At 44.6% G+C, this 18,749-nt stretch overlaps 1 protein-coding gene across 1 annotated transcript in view; it reads right to left on the bottom strand.

Annotated features, from left to right (window-relative positions):
• DCHS1 (dachsous cadherin-related 1) overlaps positions 1–6,774 on the bottom strand; it is a 34,765-nt gene extending 27,991 nt beyond the window's left edge. Inside the window, exon 1 of the mRNA XM_081240276.1 lies at positions 6,554–6,774. The gene's annotated coding sequence lies outside the window, so the exon portion shown is untranslated. The remainder of the gene's footprint in view (positions 1–6,553) is intronic.
• Between the last annotated feature and the right edge of the window lie 11,975 nt (positions 6,775–18,749).

Raw genomic sequence — 18,749 nt, 5'->3', positions numbered from 1 at the left:
GGGATTAAAGTGCCTACTTTATATGGTTGATATGAAAGTTAAATGAAAGAATGACAAAAAACTTAGCACAGTGGCTGGTACACAGTGAAGGCTCAATAAATGTTGGCTGCTATTGCATGCCAGACACTCACAATAACCCTGGGATAAGTGTTATTCCACAGATGAGGAGACTGAGGCTCAGACTAGGTAGCAGAGAAACATCTGGAACATAGCTCTGATGGACTCCAAAGCTAGTGCTTTCTCTTCCACAATATTGCTTCTCTGCTGGAGGGCTTGGAACAGCCTGATAAACGTTCATGTAAATGGCCAGGCAACCGAACAGGGAAGGAGCCTGAGCAGAGCTGTGCGTAGGAGAGTAACTCCAGCAGTATATGCAAGGTGGGTCGGAGTAGGAGGTGATCAGTGACGAGGCAGTTATGAGTCCAGGTTGAGGGTCAGGTGGGCATGGTCAGGTGGTTAGAGGGGAAGTGACCAGAGGATGCTTGGAGGTCTCCAGGAGACAAAGGGAAAAATAGGAGAGGTGGGCCCAGGGCATGTGTGTGAAATGATTCACTAATAGATTTATTCAATAAGTACCTATTGAAGACCTACCATGTGCCAAACACCATACTAGGCACTAGAGACATAGCAGTGACCTGGACAGATCGCGTCCCTGCCTTCATGGTGTTCACAGGTAGGGAGGCCTGGGCAGGGATGGGCAGGGCAGGGTGAGGGAGCTACAGTGGTGGGGTGAGCAGCAAGGACCTGGTCTTAAGATCTGACTCCCACAAGTAGAGTCCAGGCTGCAGAGGAGGCCAGTGAGGCTGGAGCTAGCAGAGAAGCTGGAGACGTAGAGGGAAGAACGAGTCTGGGGAAGCAAGAGGTGGAGGAGAAGGACAGAGTAGTAGAGGGACTGAGATCTTGGAAGTAAAATGAACTAAGTTAAGAGTTGAACACTTAAATAGTTGTTTTCTTTCTCAATCCTCAGAACAACTCTCTTACTGTTACCTCCATATTCAACTGAGGAAAGGGAAGCTCAGAGAAGCTAAGGTCATCCAGGTGGTAAAAACAGTGAGGCTGGAAGGTGTGAGGTGTAGCCCCCTTCCTTTCCTCCCTTTCCTCCTTCCTCACCAAGCATATGACAGTGTGTTCTAGGCTCTGAGAGGAAACAGCTCCTTCCATGGAGCAGCTTAGACAGAAAAACATGAACAACAGGGCACTCCACTGTGCTAAGCGAACACAGAGGGGCATCCTGACTCAGGCCTGGGGGTTCTAGATGGACTGCTGGAAGGAGGTGCCCTCTCACTAGGGGACACAGGAACTGAGAAGCCCCTCCTAAGTGGCAGAGGTTGAAATGCCCGGAAGTCAGAGGATTACCTGGAAACACTGACACCTGAGCTGAAGGAAGGGGCAGGCAGCAGGAAACCAGGAAGAAGATGGGATCCAATACCATGAACCCATGGGAGGGGCTTTTGCTTGCAGGTACCGGGGCATCAGAGAGTTCAGTCTTGCTTCTATCACCACTGACAGGCAAAAGGAAGAGGAAGAAGAGGGCACAAGTATCTGGGAACCTGATACAGGGAGGAGCAGGGGCCTGGGGGTGCCAGGAGTAGGAGGGCTCAGAGTGGTGTATGTGAGTGGGTGTTAGAGGAAGGAGCAGCCCGTGGCACCTCCAGGGAAGGGGGCCTGGTGGAGCAGGGCAGATGGAGAGGCACTATAGTCCTGTGGCCTGATGGCATGTCACAGCTTCCTCGTCTTCCACTCCCTCCAAGAACCCCAACAGGCACGTGGCCCAGCAGATTTGGATCTGCAAATTTCTGGTGTTTGTTAAATATTCGCTAGCTGAATGAAAGGGAAATAAAGTACAATAGGGGAGAGGAAGAGGATCCAGGAAAAGAGAAGTCCAGGTGAAAGAGAGAGAAGAGGAGAGACAGTAGGGTGAGGAAGGACAACTTGTGCGGGAGGGGAGTGGAAATGTCTCTAGTGGGTAAGTGGGCGTGTGTGAAAATATCTCTACTGTGTGGGCAGCTGAGACCAGGGGTCAGTCTTCTGAAGAGTGAATGAGGGTGAGGGAGGTGCTGTGAGGTGCCTCATTCATTCATTCATCTGTTCATTGCCAAGCGTCTGTAGAGGGGTCCGGGGACATGAAGGTGAATAATATACAACCTTGTCATTAAGGATATCCCAGCCCAGGCAGAGAGACAGAAAGGGAAGAGGTAATGACAACAGTGATACAAGAGGGTCCCAAGCTTGCCTGGTGGTCAGGAGAGACAGGGTTTGAGACTAGAGCTGAGGATGGGAAGGGGTCAGCCAGGAGACAAAGGGAGTAAAAGGCTTTTCAGGCAGTATGTGCAAAGGGCCAGAAGCATGGAAGAATGCAGTGTCTTTGGGGAACTACAAGGAATTCAGTATGGCTGGAACTTGCCATGTGAGGGAGCTATGGAAATGGGAGAGGGTGGGGAGGCTGGGGGAGTCAGGTCATGACAGACCTCCTAAGGCTCCTTAAAGTAGAGATCTCACCCAAGACCGTGGTAGGACACTAAAGAATGCTGAGCAGGGTATGCCGTGGCTGGATTTGCACTTTAGAGAGATTCCTCTTGCCGCAATGAGAAGACTGGATTGGAAGAGGGAAAGGTAGACGTCTAGGGAGACAAGTTAGGAGGCTCTTGGAGTAATTCATGTGAAAAGATGGTGAAGGCAGTAGCTGAGGCCATGGATAAAAGGGGATGGGATATCAGAGACAGCTGGAAAGGAAGTAGAACCAACAGGTCCCAATGACTTTCTGGGTTATGGGACATGTGGAGAAGGGAGTGGCTACGGTTAATTTCTGGGTTTGTAGCTTGATAACTGACTGGGGATGGTGGTTTGGGGGAGGAAGGAATGATGAGATCAGGTCTGGACATGTTAAGGGGCTTATGGACTCTAAAGTCAGGTAGGAAGCAGACTTGCAGGTCTAGGGGTCAGAAGAGAGGTCTGGAAGAGATAGATATTTGGAAGTCATCAGCTTATACAGATGATAGTTAAAGCCCTGGAAATGAATGAGACAGATGACCAAGAGGGGTGTATACAGTGAGACAATAAGAAGGTCCAAGCCAGAACCCTAATAAACAGTAACATTTAGGGGCCACCCAAAGGAGCCCCCAAAACAGACTGAGAAGGAACAGCCAGGAGGTGCCCTGAAAGAGAGATGCACAGATCCCACCCTACTGTATTATCTGTTTATTTGCCTGTCTCCCTTGCCAAGGGTAGGAATAGAATAGTGTCTCCTATTACAGTATCCCCACCACCTAGCAGTGAGCTCATTAAATACTGACAGAATAAAATAGTGGCTCAAAAGGCGTAAGAATGATTCAAAGAGAAAAAAACAGTCAACAATGTTGGACCCCGCCAAGAGGTCAAGCAGTTGAGGACCTTTGAAAAGAGCCCCTAAATTTGGCAGGTGAGAGGTCATGTTCTCTTAGGGACAGCAGTTACACTGGATGGGACAGGAGTAAATGGGAAGTGAGGAGGTGGGAACAGCTCTGTGCGGAAGACCCTTGCACAAAATGTGGCAGTGAGGCAAAGTGAGAGAGCGTCTTAGCTAGTCAGGTATTACAAGGTTAATACCTGGAGAGGTATTATAACCTAGAAGATAGGAGAGCCTGGAGGCTCTTCACGTGCTCACAGGAGGAATAGGTAACAGAGGGAGAAACTGGACATATGGGTAAGACTCAGAGTACTTTGTCAAGTGACGCCGAAGGGGGTGGGATCTGCAACAGCCGAAGGAATTCAAACTGGATGGCCTCAATATTCCGAGTGGCTGACAGACCAGGTGTGTCTGTCATGTCTACTCTTCCTTCCTCCCTTTCCTTCAGCCTCCACATCCATTCTGTCACTGAGCCCTTCTGACCCCACTGCCTAAAGAATTCTTGAAACTCTACTTCCTCGTCCTCTACTGCCACTTCTCCAGTTCAGACCAGCATTATCCCCTCCTGGGTTCCTGCAACAGCCAACTATTCCTTTCTTTTCAGACTCCTCCCTCCAGTCACCACACTGCTGTCAGAGTGGTATTTATAAGACAGATCTGATCATATCACACCACAGCTTCAAATGATTCGGTGATTTTCAATTATTCTTGGCTTCCATAAGCTTTCATATGGACCTGCAAGAACTGCAAGAACTGCATGACCTAACTAACCCTTCATTACCTCTCTCAGACTCTGTGACCCGCCCTCACATCATGCTACTAGTGCTAGGCTCACTGGATTGCTTTTTCCCTCAGACATACAATACTTTCTTACATGTGGGCTTTCCATTGCTGCTCCCTAGGCTTGGCATATTTTCCACCTACTTCACCTCACCTCCACCTCTCCTCCACCTCTCCTTTGCTTGGTAAACTCCCTATGTATCTATCAAGCTTAAGCTTAAAAGTCACTTCCTTCCAAAAGCCTCTTCTGGTCTCCCTACAAGGGCTCAGGTTTCCCTGCTATGTGCTGCCATGGTACAGCACTCACCCCATAGCCTGTAAGCTCCACACAGGCAAGGACCATGTCTATTTTGTTCACCCTTGTAATGCCACCACCTACCACACCGCCTGGCACAGAGTAGGTGCTTAATAGGTGTTTGCAGAATAAATGATCCAGCGAGCTGACTAATTAATCTGCTGAAAACAATGAGGGATGTAAGGTAAAGGGATGTGAAAAAATAGAAAAAATTTCATCTATTTATTTATGGAGGGCCCAGTTGAGGGTGCAATTTATAGAAGCGTGAATTTATAGAAGCATAACTTGGTGTGGTTGAGAAATCATTCCAGCTAGGGCTGAGACTTTGTGGGATGGGTGGTCTCAAGGACAACAATAAAATGGAACAAAGAGTGGCCAAGGAGTGGGTGAAGTGATGGTCCTGGGCGTATAAACTGGAAGGAGAGCACAAAGCCAGAAAGGGGCAGATTAGGACAAAGCAAAGAGGTCAAGGGCAAGGAGTCATTATGAGGTTGAAGAGTAAGTGGAAAGGGAGCAAGGGCATCCGGGAGCTGGAAGGACACTGGAGGCTGTGGGCAGAGTGGAATGTAGGAGTTCAGAATTTTAGAGATGGACCAATTATACAGAGTGGTCGTGGGAGGGGAGAAGGTAACAGGAGCTAAAGAGCTCAAGAAACTGTGAGGCTACACTTGGAGGGACACTTGGAACCATGGCAGTGTATAGGGTGAGGGGAAGACTGATCTAGGTCCCCAAGTTTTCAGGGAACTAGAGGGTAAGCCTGGAAAGTCTACGAGTGAGAAGAAGCCATGGTGTGAGTATCATAAGTTAATGGGAGTTTATTCAGCAGTTGGGACAGCTCAGTCTGGTGTGTGCAAGACACCTAAAACTGTGTTTCCTATGGGATATACAAATGGGTGTTGGTAAGGGTGACTGCAACACAGCCTCCTGTTAGTGTCAGGTCTCTGAGACACCTGCTATGTACAGGCAGTCCTGATGAAGTATAACCTAGATGATGGGTTGGTTGTGACAGGGTTACCATTGGATGTATATTGCTGTGGCAGTGTCTCCAGAAAGGTGCTGGCAGCAACGGTGTCTCCCATGGTTTGTGGTGGCCTTGACAATGATCCTGTGGGAATGTGTTGGCTGCACCATTTCTGTCGTGGGTGTATGCTGTTCTGAGAGCACCCTCTGTAAATGTGTATTGGCTCTGACAGTGCTTCCAGGGGGTGTGTGATGGCTGTGAAGGCATCTCTTGTGGATGTGTGCTGCCTGCAACTGTGTCCCCTGTGGGTATTTGAGGAGTTGACATAAGCAACAATATTTTTCTGGCCTATGACCCCATGGCTGTGAGCCCGGCCCACGCCACACTGAGCTCATTGTACTTCTAGACCTCCATTTCCCCACCCCCTCCACGTGGGACCAGGCCCGCAGTGACCTCCCTCCGTCCCCTGCACAGGATTCCCATCTAGGCATCCTGGACACAAACTCAACACCAGTCTGGGTGACAGACCTCCAGTTCGGGCTTCGCCTGTCTCTCCTCTGTTTCTCTTTACTTCTCCCCCCTCAGTTTCTTTGTTTCTGTCTCAGTTTGTCTCTGTCATACACCCATCCTCCACATTCTGACACATGGCTCCCACAGAGGCAGGCAACACACACACACACACACACACACACACACACACACACACTCCCTCACAGGGACTGGCTCACCAGACACATACTCACTCTGACCCACACACCCTTGGAGTGACACGCACGTACACGCGGCCAAACACACACACACAACTCCCCAGTGACACGCACTGACTCACACTAGGCGATGCACTAGCGCTCACATTCACATTCGGAGGAGCACACACACACCCTGCCCACACCCCCGGCACACTCACGCCGCCACACATCCGACTCGATGACACACGCACACAAAGACCCCCAGGCCCTGCCCCCACGCTCACGTTCACGCTCGTCCTCGTCCCGCAGGCCCAGGCCCCCCCCTCCCCCATTGTCTCCGGCTCAGAACAAAGCCCCCGGCTCCGTCGCCGCCACCGCCGCCCAGGAGAGGCCGGCGGCCCGGCGGGTGCGGCCGGACGGGCCGGGCGGCCGTGGGCACTGACCTCCGCGCGGCGCGGGCTCCCTTGCCCGGTCCTGGGGCGCCGTCCGGCGCGGTCAGCCCCCTGGGCAGCGCCCGCCAGCGCGGGGCCTGGGGCCGCGCATCGTCCGCCACCGCTGTCTCCCGGCCAGCGAGCAGCTCCGGGCGGGCGGCCGGCCGTCGGTTCGCGAGCACCCGCCCGTCGATCGGTCCGTCCGCCGCCGCCGTCGCCGCCGCCGGGGCGCCGCCTCCTCCACAGCCGCCCCGAGGAGGAAGCGAGATTCGCCGCCGCGGCCCCGCGCCCCCTCCCCTCCCCTCCCCCGCCCTCCGCGCGGTAACCCGAGCCCCCGCCCCTCCGCCCGCGAGCCCCCGCCCCCGCCCCCACCCGCGCTCCGCGCCGCTGCCCCCCCAGCGCCCGCCAGTCCTCCCTCCGCCCCTAGACTTCCCGGCCCCAGTCCCCGGCCGGATCCGGCCCCAGCGCTGCGCGGTTCCCGCGTCCCCGTTCTCTTCCCTTCTCCTGGTCCAAGCGCCCTGTCCCCTTCTCCCATCCCGTTCTCTGCATCCTCTCTCCTCGTCCCCTTCTCCTTCTCGTCCTGCTCTTCCATCTTCTTTCCTACCCCCCATTCCTCCACCGTCCCCTCTTCTCCCTCACTGCCCTATTCTCCCTCCCAACCCTTTTCTCTCCATTCCCCTCTCCCTTCTCCCTACCCTCTTCTTCTCGCCCCATCTCCCATCCTTTCCTCTCCAGCCCCTTGTCCCCATCCCTTCTCGATCCTTTCTCCTCAGCCTCTTCTCCACACCAGTTCTCCCCATGTTCTTTGCCTGCCCTTCTCCTTTCCCTGTCTCCCCACCTCTTCTCTTCAACTCTTTTCTCCCAACCCCTTCTCACTGTCCCTTTCTCCCTGTCTCTTCCCCACATGGCTTTCCCTCCCAGTTTCCTTCTGTCATCCCTCTTTCCTCATCCTCTTCTTCCATATTAATCTCTCCATTCTCTCCTCCTGGTCACTTCTGTTTAACCCATGCGCTTTATTAGTTCTCCTTCCCTCACTTCCTCTTTCATCCCAAAGTTGAGGCTCCAGGTGGAGGGTATTGGAACGAGGAGATTTAGGGATGGTGGTCTCACTCAGGGTATACTCCTCAGAAAAGGAAAGCGAGATGGAAACTAGGCAAGGAGGTGGGAAGGGGCTTGAGGGGCCAACTGGCAGAGAAAATGGAAAGAAGTAAATCAGATGGAGGCAGACAGTATTAAAGAACTGGAAGAGTTTTGATCCCTCCTCTTCTGTCCTTCCTGTGACTGAGTATAGGCTGTGAGTCCAAAGGTATTCTGACTTGAGACGTGCAAATGGTACAAAGAAATCAGGAACTTCTGGGGTGAGAGAACACACTTTCAGTTAAAGCAGAAGGGAGTGTGATTTTGAAATAGAGGAGTGAAGAAGAGGCTGGAATCCTTGATAACATCCAGGTTTCTGGCTTGGGCAGCTGGGTGGATGGTGGTGACATTCACTGTTTTGGACAAAAGGAGCAGGAGTTGCTTGCAGGAGGCTGATTTAGAAAGATGATGACTTTCGATTTGGGCTGCTAACTTTGAAGTGCCTGTCGGGTAGGTAGGTCTGCAGCTTAGAAGAGTGGTCTGGGATGGACATAAATATTTGGGAGTCATCTGCAAATACTGTATAAGCTTGAATATAGGGTGAGGTTTTTGCTGTTTTGTTTTTCTAAAATCATCCCAAGGAAAGAGGGAGTAACCTTATATTTGAGTCCTTACAAAGTCTCTCATATTACAGGGTTTGCTCTCATTTACTTTATTTTGAACAACAAACCACTGGATAGAGCACTATGGTATGGTGACTAAGCTTGTGGACTCTGGGGCCAGACTGCCTGGCTTGGGGTCCAGACCCTGCCATTTACAAGCTGTGTGGCTTTTAAAAAGTTACTTAGCCTGTCTCTGCCTCAGTTTTCTCATCTATAAAGTGGGACTAAGGGTTAAATTATTTAATATATATAAAGTACTTTGTACCTGGCACATAGTAAGTGCTCCATAAATGCTAACCATTTTTACTGTTTGGGCATGACCCATTAACCTGAAATGTCCTCAACTATGCTATTTTGGATGCCTGTATAGGTCATTTCCCACAGAATCAATAGTCACAGCTTTGATAGCTATTCCTGGTAATAGTCTCACAACTGCATGTGGTGAATGTTTCTAAATATGCTTTATAAAAAGTGCCTTTAAAAGTAATACTGTAGTACTTGGGAGGGGCTTCTAGGCTGCTGGAAATATTCTGTTTCTTGACCTGAGTGATGTTATATGGATGTTTTACTTTGTGACAATTCATTGAGCCAAACACTTATGACTTAGGCCATTTTCTGTATGAATATTATACTTCAGTAAAAAATTAAGAATTAAAAAGTTATTTTTAAAAGGCAAAACAGTAAGTGATTTTTAGAGGTCATGAATATATTCTTGCAGGATGCATGCCAAACACCAGCTGCCCTAGAGTGATGCAAATGGGGACCTGTGACTTGGGATACAGTTTCCAATGACTGCATCACAAATGGATTCAAATTGTGCTGTGTCCTCTCTGAAATTCTCCACTTAGACTGAAGAGAAGATCATCTGTTCTGGAAAATAGGTAAGATGGCTGAAAAAGTGACCCTAATAATGAGAAAGACACTGCTCTGGAGAATTCATGTTAAAAGTATGCATTAACTTGTTTATGGAATTATGAGAATGGAAAGAAAGCAATATTTATAAATCAATATATTATTTATAATTTTTTTTATTCTTGTAATATTTTTTACTTTTTTTTTTACATCTTTATTGGAGTATAATTGCTTTACAATGGTGTGTTAGTTTCTGCTTTATAACAAAGTGAATCAGTTATACATATATATATATGTTTCCATATCTATTCCCTCTTGCGTCTCCCTCCCACCCTCCCTATCCCACCCCTCTAAGTGGTCACAAAGCACCGAGCTGATCTCCCTCTGCTATGCGGCTGCTTCCCACTAGCTATCTGTTTTACATTTGGTAGTGTATATATGTCCATGGCATTCTCTCACTTTGTCACAGCTTACCCTTCCCCCTCCCCATATCCTCAAGTCCATGCTCTAGTAGGTCTGAGTCTTTATTCCTGTCTTACCCCTAGGTTCTTCTTGACATTTTTTTCTTAGATTCCATATATATTTATACTTCATGATATGTGAATTTAAATATATGTATAATAAAGTCCATTAACTGACAGAAGTAAACTTTTGGTTGTTTCATCCTCATCCCTGAAGGTATACAGTTTCAGGCTGGTCAAAAAGCTTTTGGGATTTTCTCAGTGGGAAAATGAGGAATCACCTTAGGTTTGGGTTGGCTTATATGGGAAATGTGATAAATGGTAAATGAAGCTAAGGGAGTGAATAAGATTTCTCAGGAACAGCATGTACACTAGGAAGAGAAGGGGGCTAGAACAGACCCTAAGAAGCTCCAGCATTTAAAGGTTGAGGAGAGGAGGCACAGCCTTCAAAGGAGAGTGAGGAGTAGCCAGAGAGGGAGAAGAAGGGGAGGAGGCAGTGCCAATGAAGCCAAGGGAAAGCCAAGGGAAGCCATGGGACAGAGAGTGTTCGTCAGGGTTGACTGATACAGAGGAGGCCAGGGAGGTGAGGACTGATACGTATCCATTGGATTTGGCCCGAGGGAGACCACTGGTGACCTTGGGGACAACGGGGTGGGTGGAGAGGTGGGGGTGGAAACTAGTCAGCACTCAGTAAAGGAGTTGGGTAGGGTGGAGGGGGGTACTGAAGACGTGGAGTAGAGCCTGTTCTTTAAGGAGGCTTGACTACAGGAAAGGAGAGAGATCTATAGCAGGGGGAGGGGACAGGTGTTTTAGGGGGCCAGAGAATTTTTCAAATAGGAGAACCTAAATTTTCTTACTTCCTTCTATTTACTGAAGACACATGTAAGTGGCCAGCTTTATACTCAAGATACATAGTTAGGATGTGACTAAGGAGCTCACAGTAAGCTGTGAAGACAGATCTGCACATTGGCACTGGGTAGTATAATGATAGAGGAAAGCATGGGTGGGCATAGAGAGGAATCTTCATCTAGCCCAGGGCTGGGATGTCAGCAAATGGTGTCACAAAGATGATGCTGGAACTGGATCTTCAAAGATGAGTAGAATCATAGCAGAGGGAGAAGTTGGGGAAAGGACTTTCAGGCAGAGTAAACAGCACCATGTTCAAACCACAAGAGCATGAAAGAAAATAGCCTTTGGCCGTGGAGGCTGGTGTACAGGTGGTAAGTGTTGGTGGTTCCTGAGTACATTGACTTGGCTGGAGTGTAAGGCATACGGGCTGGTACGAAAGGAGAAAACAAGAAAGGTAAATGGGGCCAAATCATGGAGGATATTACCTATAATGCATATAGTCCAGGCTCTGAGGAGGCATTGTAAGGTTTATTTAATAAGGGAAATGGTCAGGTTATGTGACATCAGCATCATTTTGGCTTCAATACTAAGGATCAAAGGAAAATAGACAAGAGTCAGTTTCAATTGCCCAGCTTGTAATGAGGATCTAAACTAAGCTAGTGGTCGTAGGATTAGAAAAGAGGAGTAAGATATGAGAGAGGTTACAGAGACTACAATTCTTGGTGGCTGACTAGATGTGAGGAGTGGTGGTGCAGGAGGAGTGTAGTACAAGATGACTTCCGTCTTCCTGGGCCGTACATTAGTGATGTTACTCATGATGTTTGGGAAGAAAAGGATGAGCAGGTTTGAGAGGAGAGACATACCATAATGAATTTGGTTTTGTACATGATGACTTTAATATGTATGTGAGATATCCAAATGAAGATGTCTAGGATGTGGCTGAGTATAAAATTTGGAACTCAGGTGAGCTGAGGATAGATATTTTGGAGACATCAGTCTGTCAGTCTATCGTGATTAAGTGGAACCATGAGAATGGATGTTGTCACCTCCAGAGAATATGTAGTGAAAGGAGGGCCTGGGCAGCATTAAGGGTGGATAACAAAAGAAGAGCCATGAAGGGGATTGGGAAGAGCAGCCAATGAGGTAAGAATTGAACAAGAGAGTAGTGTCCAATGTGTTATCATAGAAGCCAAGGAAGGAAACAGCTGCTAGAATAAGAGTCGTCAACAGAGTAAAAATACCACAGTAATATGAGGTCTGATAAGTCTCCATTAGACTTTGAAATTAGGATGTGGCTGATGATCTTAATGATTCAAAGACAGGAGAGGAAGAAGAAAAAAGTGGCTGATGATCTTAATGATTCAAAGACAGGAGAGGAAGAAGAAAAAAGCTGGAGGCATCACACTTCCTGATTTCAAACTGTATTACACAGCTATAGTAATCAAAACAGTATGATATCTGCATAAAAGCAGACACATAGATCAATGGAACAGAATAGAGAACCCAGAAATAAACCCATGCATATGTGGTCAATGTTTTTCAATATTTAAAAAAATATATTTATTTATTTATTTGTTTGGCTGCATCAGGTCTTAGTTGTGGCACAGGGCATCTTCGTTGCCACGTGCAGGATCTTGTGGGATCTTCGTTGCAGCATGCGGGATCTTTTTTTTTTAATTTTTTTTTAGTTGTGGCATGCGAACTCTTAGTTGCGGCATGTGGGATCTAGTTCCCTGACCAGGGATAGAACCCAGGCCCCCTGCATTGGGAGCGCAGAGCCTTAGCCACTGGACCACCAAGTCCCTGTGGTCAATTAATTTTCAACAAAGGTGCCAAGAATACACAATGGGGAGAGGATAGTGTCTTTAATAAATGGTGCTGGGAAAACTGGATATCCATGGGTGAAAGAATGAAACCAGACCCTTATCTGACACCATACTCAAAAATCAACTCAAAGTGGATTAGATTTGAACATTAGGACCTGGAACGATAAAACTCCTAGGAGAACTTCAACATAGGGGGTAAGCTGCTTGACATTGGTCTTGGCAATTACTTTTTTGGATTTGACACTAAAAGCAAAGGGAACAAAAGCAAAAATTAACAAGTGGGGCCACATCAAACTGAGAATCTTCTGCATATCAAAGGAGACTGTCAACAAAATGAAAAGGCAACCTATGGAAGGGGAGAAAATATTTGCAAACTACGTATCAGCTAAGAGGTTAATATCCAAAATATACAAGGAACTCATACAACTCAAGAGCAAAAAACCAAATAACCCAATTTAAAAATAGGCAAGGGATCTTAATAGATCTTTTTCCAAAAAAATATACAAATGTCCAATAGGCACGTGAAAAGTTGTTCAACATCACTAATCATCATGAAAATGCAAATCAAACCACAATGAGATATCACGTTATACCTGTTAGGATTGCTGTTATCAAAAAAAAAAGACATCGAAAATGCTGGCAAGGATGTGGAGAAACAGTGAACCCTTGGACACCGCTGGTGGCGATGTAAACTGGTACAGCCACTATGGCAAACATTATGGAGGTTCCTCAAGAAATTTGAAAATAGAACTACCATATGATCCAGCAATTCTGCTTCTGGGTATATCCAAAGGAAATGAAATCACTATCTCAAAGAGATATCTGCACCTCATGTCCATTGCAGCATTATTCACAAAAGCCAAGACATGGAAACAACCTAAGTGTCCGTTGATGGACAAATGAATAAATAATATTCATTTATGCTGAATATAAGAAAGAATATAAATATTCTTTCCAGAATAAAGAAAGGATGCTAGTGAGACAGGAGGATGAAGAACTACTACTCAGTGAGTGCAGCAAGGAAAGAGAGAAAGGATAGGTAACAGGAGGTGGAGAGGAGGAGTGGGGAAGGGAAGGATTGAGGAACAGTTGCTGGGAAGTAAGCAGTGGGACCTCATTTAACACCACAGGTAAAGAGCTGATGGACAGGCAATGACTAGTGGAGCAAGGTCCCAGGGGAGAGAGGAGGGTCTGAGGAATTAACCATGGCTACAGGAAGCAATTGGTTTTTAACCTAGAGAGGTACCTCCTCCTTCAAGACTGAAAGGGAGGATGGGTGAGGATGCAGATAAGTGCATGCATGAGCGTATGATGGTAGTGCAGAATGAGGATGGACAGGGTGGGATTCTGAGGCCATCATACCTGGTGATCCCATTCTCTCTGGAGAGGAGTTGGAGTCTGTGAAAAATGGGGCTTGAGGGAGGCAGTATGTTAGTGATTTTGAGGAAAGTGTTAAAAGAATGGAGACACTGTTAAGAGGAATGATGGCTGGTGGCCTTATAGGCTTAAAGGACCATGGAGTTGAGGATGCTGGTGAGAGAACAAAGGGTACAGGCACAGCTACACTAAAGTCTTTGATGAAAAAGAAAGGTCATTTCATGACAACACTGAGGAGGGTAGAGGCTTGAATAACAAGATGGTATGACTCTCAAAGGCTGGGGGGAGGTGTGGAAAAGTACTTATGTGTGTTTGGGCCTTAGGGAGCCCCAAGAGTGGAGACAACTTCTCTCTCCTCCCTAGACTTGTGGAAGAATGTGAAGAAATGATGTACTTAAAGCCAACTCTCTTAGAGGAAGTGGAGACTCAGGGGTGTATAATGGGGCTGAGAACTTAGGGGTTTCAGAACAGGAAAGATTGGGAGGAGAGTCCATGATGGAAAGGGCTAAACTCTGGGAAGCAGTGGAAGGACAAATTAATCAGGGGCAAGGAAGGACAGATGAATGTGGGGAAGATCGAATGGAAAAGGAAAGATGACCCAAAAGGCCTGCCTTGTAAATGATCATCCTGAATGATGGGATGGGAGGCTAACAATTCTCACGGGCTCTGTTATCCAATTGTTCCTTCTTAGTGCGGGAGGAGGCACCAGGCAGCATCATTGCTTGGTTGCAGACTGCTCTGAGACTGAGCCCCCGTTCAAATGCTCATGAGAGACCACAGTCATTAGCACTCTTCAGTAGAGCCCAGCCCTGGAGAAAGTGAGCAGGAGTATTAAAAAAATGGCCAGGGCTTCCCTGGTGGCGCAGTGGTTGAGAGTCCGCCTGCCGATGCAGGGGACACGGGTTCGTGCCCCGGTCCGGGAAGATCCCACATGCCGCGGAGCGGCTGGGCCCATGAGCTGTGGCCGCTGAGCCTGCGCATCCGGAGCCTGTGCTCCGCAACGGGAGAGGCCACAACGGTGAGAGGCCCGCGTACCGAAAAACAAAACAAACAAAACAAAAAAAAATGGCCAGAGTCCAGCACAGTTTGAGTTGAGATCTTCCAAGACCAAGTATGTTTTCCAGGCTCTGAAGGATTTCAATTCCCTGCAGAGACTCTCAGAAAGAAAAAAGGAGACTCTCGATTCTCTCCCACAGGGCAGGAGCCAGAGAAGGCAGAACCAGATGGAATCTAGAACACAGGTGGAGGGATTAAATGTGGCGAAGAGGAAGGACTCCTATCCTCTGGGATAGGAAGTAAGGAGAGCCAGTTCTCTGAATTTCAGTTCACAGAATGATCCATTTGCTGAAATTCACCAATTTTCTAAATTTACCAAAATTTTGTTTCTTTTAATTATGTGTAAAGTTTACAACAATTGCATGGTTGTATGGATTTTAACTACTTTTGAACATTTCTACAAATTATCAGTTGACTCATTTGAAGTGTAGTTTAGCTCAGTTTTAGTTTTAATTTATTTGCTGTTTCACTGAAGTCATTTTGCCATGGCTGGCCAAAGTTCAGTGTAATCTAAAATTTTCCTTACTTTGAATCTAAATTTTGAGAATGAGAAGTTCTTGTGTATTTTGTTCTACAAGTGTTGTGCAATGACTCAAATGTCAAATATAAACAATCTTGTGGCAGGGGGGTTCTCTCTTTCAAAACATTTTCAATCTAATAATTTCCTTTTTAAAAACACTTTTTTTGTGCACTTATAATTTTAATTGGTATATAGACATGGGCTGAAATATGGCCATATTGTACTTCCATACTGGTTGGTAAATGGAATTAATAGTTACTACAGTAAGTGATAAAATTAATTATATAAGTTCATTAGTTCAAGATAATTGTTCTAAGATCTCATGATGACCATTGATGAATGGGCCTCCTGCCATAGTGACATCGAAGAAACATTTGTAGAATTTCTGCCAGTCCCATTCATGTCACAATAGGATGACTGTACTTTAGGAATATCTCTGCTTATTCTTATCCTTGATTATGTAGTTGCTACTACTTCTAAATAAAGTTTTTACTTTGATTTTATTTTTTATTTGTTTAAGTAACAGTTTTATTGAGATACAATTTATATACCATAAAGTTCATCCTTTTAAACTGTATAGTTCACAGTGGTTTTTAGTATATTCACAGGTGTATATCTATCAACCACAATCAAATTCCAGAATGTTTTCATTGTTCCAAAAGAAACCCCATAACTCACTAGCAGTTACTCCCCATTTCCTTCTCCCTTCAGCCCCTGGCAACTAATAATCTGTTTTCTGTTTCTGTGGATTTGCTTATTTTGGGTATTTCATATAAATGGAATCATACAATAGGTAGCCTTTTGTGTCTGGCTTCTTTCACTTATCCTATTTTTGAAGTTCATCTATGTTGTAGAATACATTAGTATTTCATTCTTTTTATGGCAGAATAATATTCCATTCTATGGATATATCACATTGTTTATTCATTCATCAGCTGATGGACATTTAGATTTTTTGCCCTTTTTGGCTATTATGAATAATGCTGCTGTGAACATTTGCATACAAGTTTTTGTGTAGACATACTTTTTCAATATCCTTGGGTATATACCTACGAGTGGAATTGCTGGTATGATACACGTTGTAACTATGTATTTCCTCACCATTTTGAGGAAATATTTGAGGAAATGTGGCCAAACTTTCCTACAGCAACTTCACCATTTTACCTTTCTACCAGGATTGTATGAGGGTTCCAATTTCTCTACATCCTTGCCAACACTTGTTATTGTTTATCTTTTTTATTATAATCATCTTAGCGGGTATGAAGTGGTATCTCATTGTGGTTTTGATTTGCATTTCTCTAATGACTAATGATGTTCAGCCTCTCTTTGTATGCTTATTGGCCATTGTATAACTTCTTCTCTGGCTTCTTTCAAGATTTTCTATGTCTTTGATTTTCTGTGGTTTGAATATTTTCTGTAGTTTTAATATTCTGCAGTTTTGTACACCTAGGTGTAGATTTTTTCAGTGTCTATTTTGATGTCTTCTGAGCTTTCTGGATCTGTGGTTTGGTGTCTGTCATTAATTTCAGAAAATTCTCAGTGATTATTACTTCAAATGTTTCTTCTGTTTCTCTCTTTCTTCTCCTCTGGTATTCCCATTCCATACATTTTGTTATTGTTCCACAGTTCTTGTTATTGTCCCACAGTTCTTGGATATTCTGTTCCTTAAATAATTATCTTATTTTCCTTTTTTAAAAAACTTTTTAAAATTGAATGATTCTTTAAATTCTGTAGCACTTTAAAATTTCAAGTTTCACACACATGATTTCATATAATCACATTAAATAACCCTTTTCTTCCCCACCCCTATGTTGCCCCTTCTCCCTCTCATTTTCCTTTTGTTGCTTGTGTTTTTGGCATTCTATCTAAGAAATCATCATCTAATCCAAGGACAAGATTTACTGCTATTTTTTAAAACAGTTTTATAGTTTTAGCTCTTACATTTAGGTCTATGATCCATTTGAATTAATTTTTGTATGTGGTGTGAGGTAGCGGTCCAACCTTAATTTTTTACATGTGGATAGCTGGCTCTATCATTATTTGTTAAAAAGACGTGTCTTTCCTTATTTGATTTTCTTGTCATCCTTGTTAAGAAAAAAATGACTATAAATCTAAGGGTTTATTTCTGACCTCTCCATTCTGTTTCCTTGATCTACTCGTCTGTCCTTATGCCAGTACCACACAGTCTTGATTACTTTGTAGAAGTTTTAAAATGAGGAAGTATGAGTCTTCCCACTTTGTTCTTTTTCAAGATTATTTTGTGTGGCTATTCTGAGTCTCTTGAATTTCCATATGAATTTTAGTATTTCCGCAAAAAAAAAAAGCAGCATGACTTTGATAGGGATGGTGTTGAATCTCTAAGTCAATTTGGGGAGTATCTGCACCTTAACAACATTAAGTCTTCAAATCCATGAACATGTGTTATCTTTACATTATTTAGGCATTTTACATTTTCTCTCAATAATCTTTTGTAGTTTTCAGTGTGTGAGTCTTGTACTTCTTTTGTTAAATTTATTCCTAAACATTTTATTCTTTTTGATGCTATTGTAAATGGAATTGTTTTCTTAATTTATTTTTTGGATCATTCCTTGCTAGTGTGTAGAAATATAATTGATTTTTGTATACTGATTGATTTCAGAATGGTAACCAACCTTGTATTTCTGGTGTAAAGCTCACTTGGTCCTAGTGTATAATTTTTTTTGTGTGTTGTTGGATACAGTTTGCTAGTATTCTGTTGGCAAATTTTGCACCTATATTCATAAGGGATATTGATCTTCTCTTGCAATGTCTTTTTCTGGTTTTAGTATCATGATAATAATGGCTTCACAGAATGAGTTAGTGCTGTTTGTAACTTTAATTCCTAGATTTTTTTTTATCAGCTTGGTCAAATGAGTATTATATATTCATTTTAGCCATCTGAATCCTAAGTTTCTGATATGAGTATCACACACAAAAGTGACATTCAACAGAGTTTGATTGAAATCTGGTTATACAACAGACCTAATGAGAAGACTCTGGTTAAACTAAAACTAAACTAAATCAAGCTGAAATTAATTGAAAACTAAAACTAAAAAAAAAAAGCAAAAGAAAAAAGAGTAAATCTATAAGGTTATTAAATCTTTCCACACAACACAATTTCTATAAATTTTATACATTATTGATAGAAACAAATTTTTGGTGAATTGATAACTCTACCAAATAGATTTTGGTGCTCAAAACCAACAATTTTTAAACTTGAGAACTTTGGAAAATTTGATGAATTGAGCTTTTGGGAGCATGGTCATTGGGTGAACTGTCTTCAGTGAATATTTTTTCAACTTATTGCCTAGTTCCTAGATATAGATAAAGATCAGGAGGGTAGGGAATTGAGAAGACCATGCCTACAGCCTCCTTTTTTTTTTTTTCTGGGAAGTAGGAGGTGAAGTTAAGTGCTTATACTAAGAGATGAAGATGATACAAAGAGTTTAAGAAAAGTGGAGAGAGTTTGCAGGGGTCAAAGAGATGGTAGGATTGAGCAATCCAGGCTTA

The sequence above is a fragment of the Mesoplodon bidens genome (genome assembly GCF_964165515.1).
Source record: "Mesoplodon bidens genome assembly, chromosome: 7".
Taxonomy (NCBI): domain Eukaryota; kingdom Metazoa; phylum Chordata; class Mammalia; order Artiodactyla; family Ziphiidae; genus Mesoplodon; species Mesoplodon bidens.
This window is presented reverse-complemented; position numbering and strand designations above follow the sequence as displayed.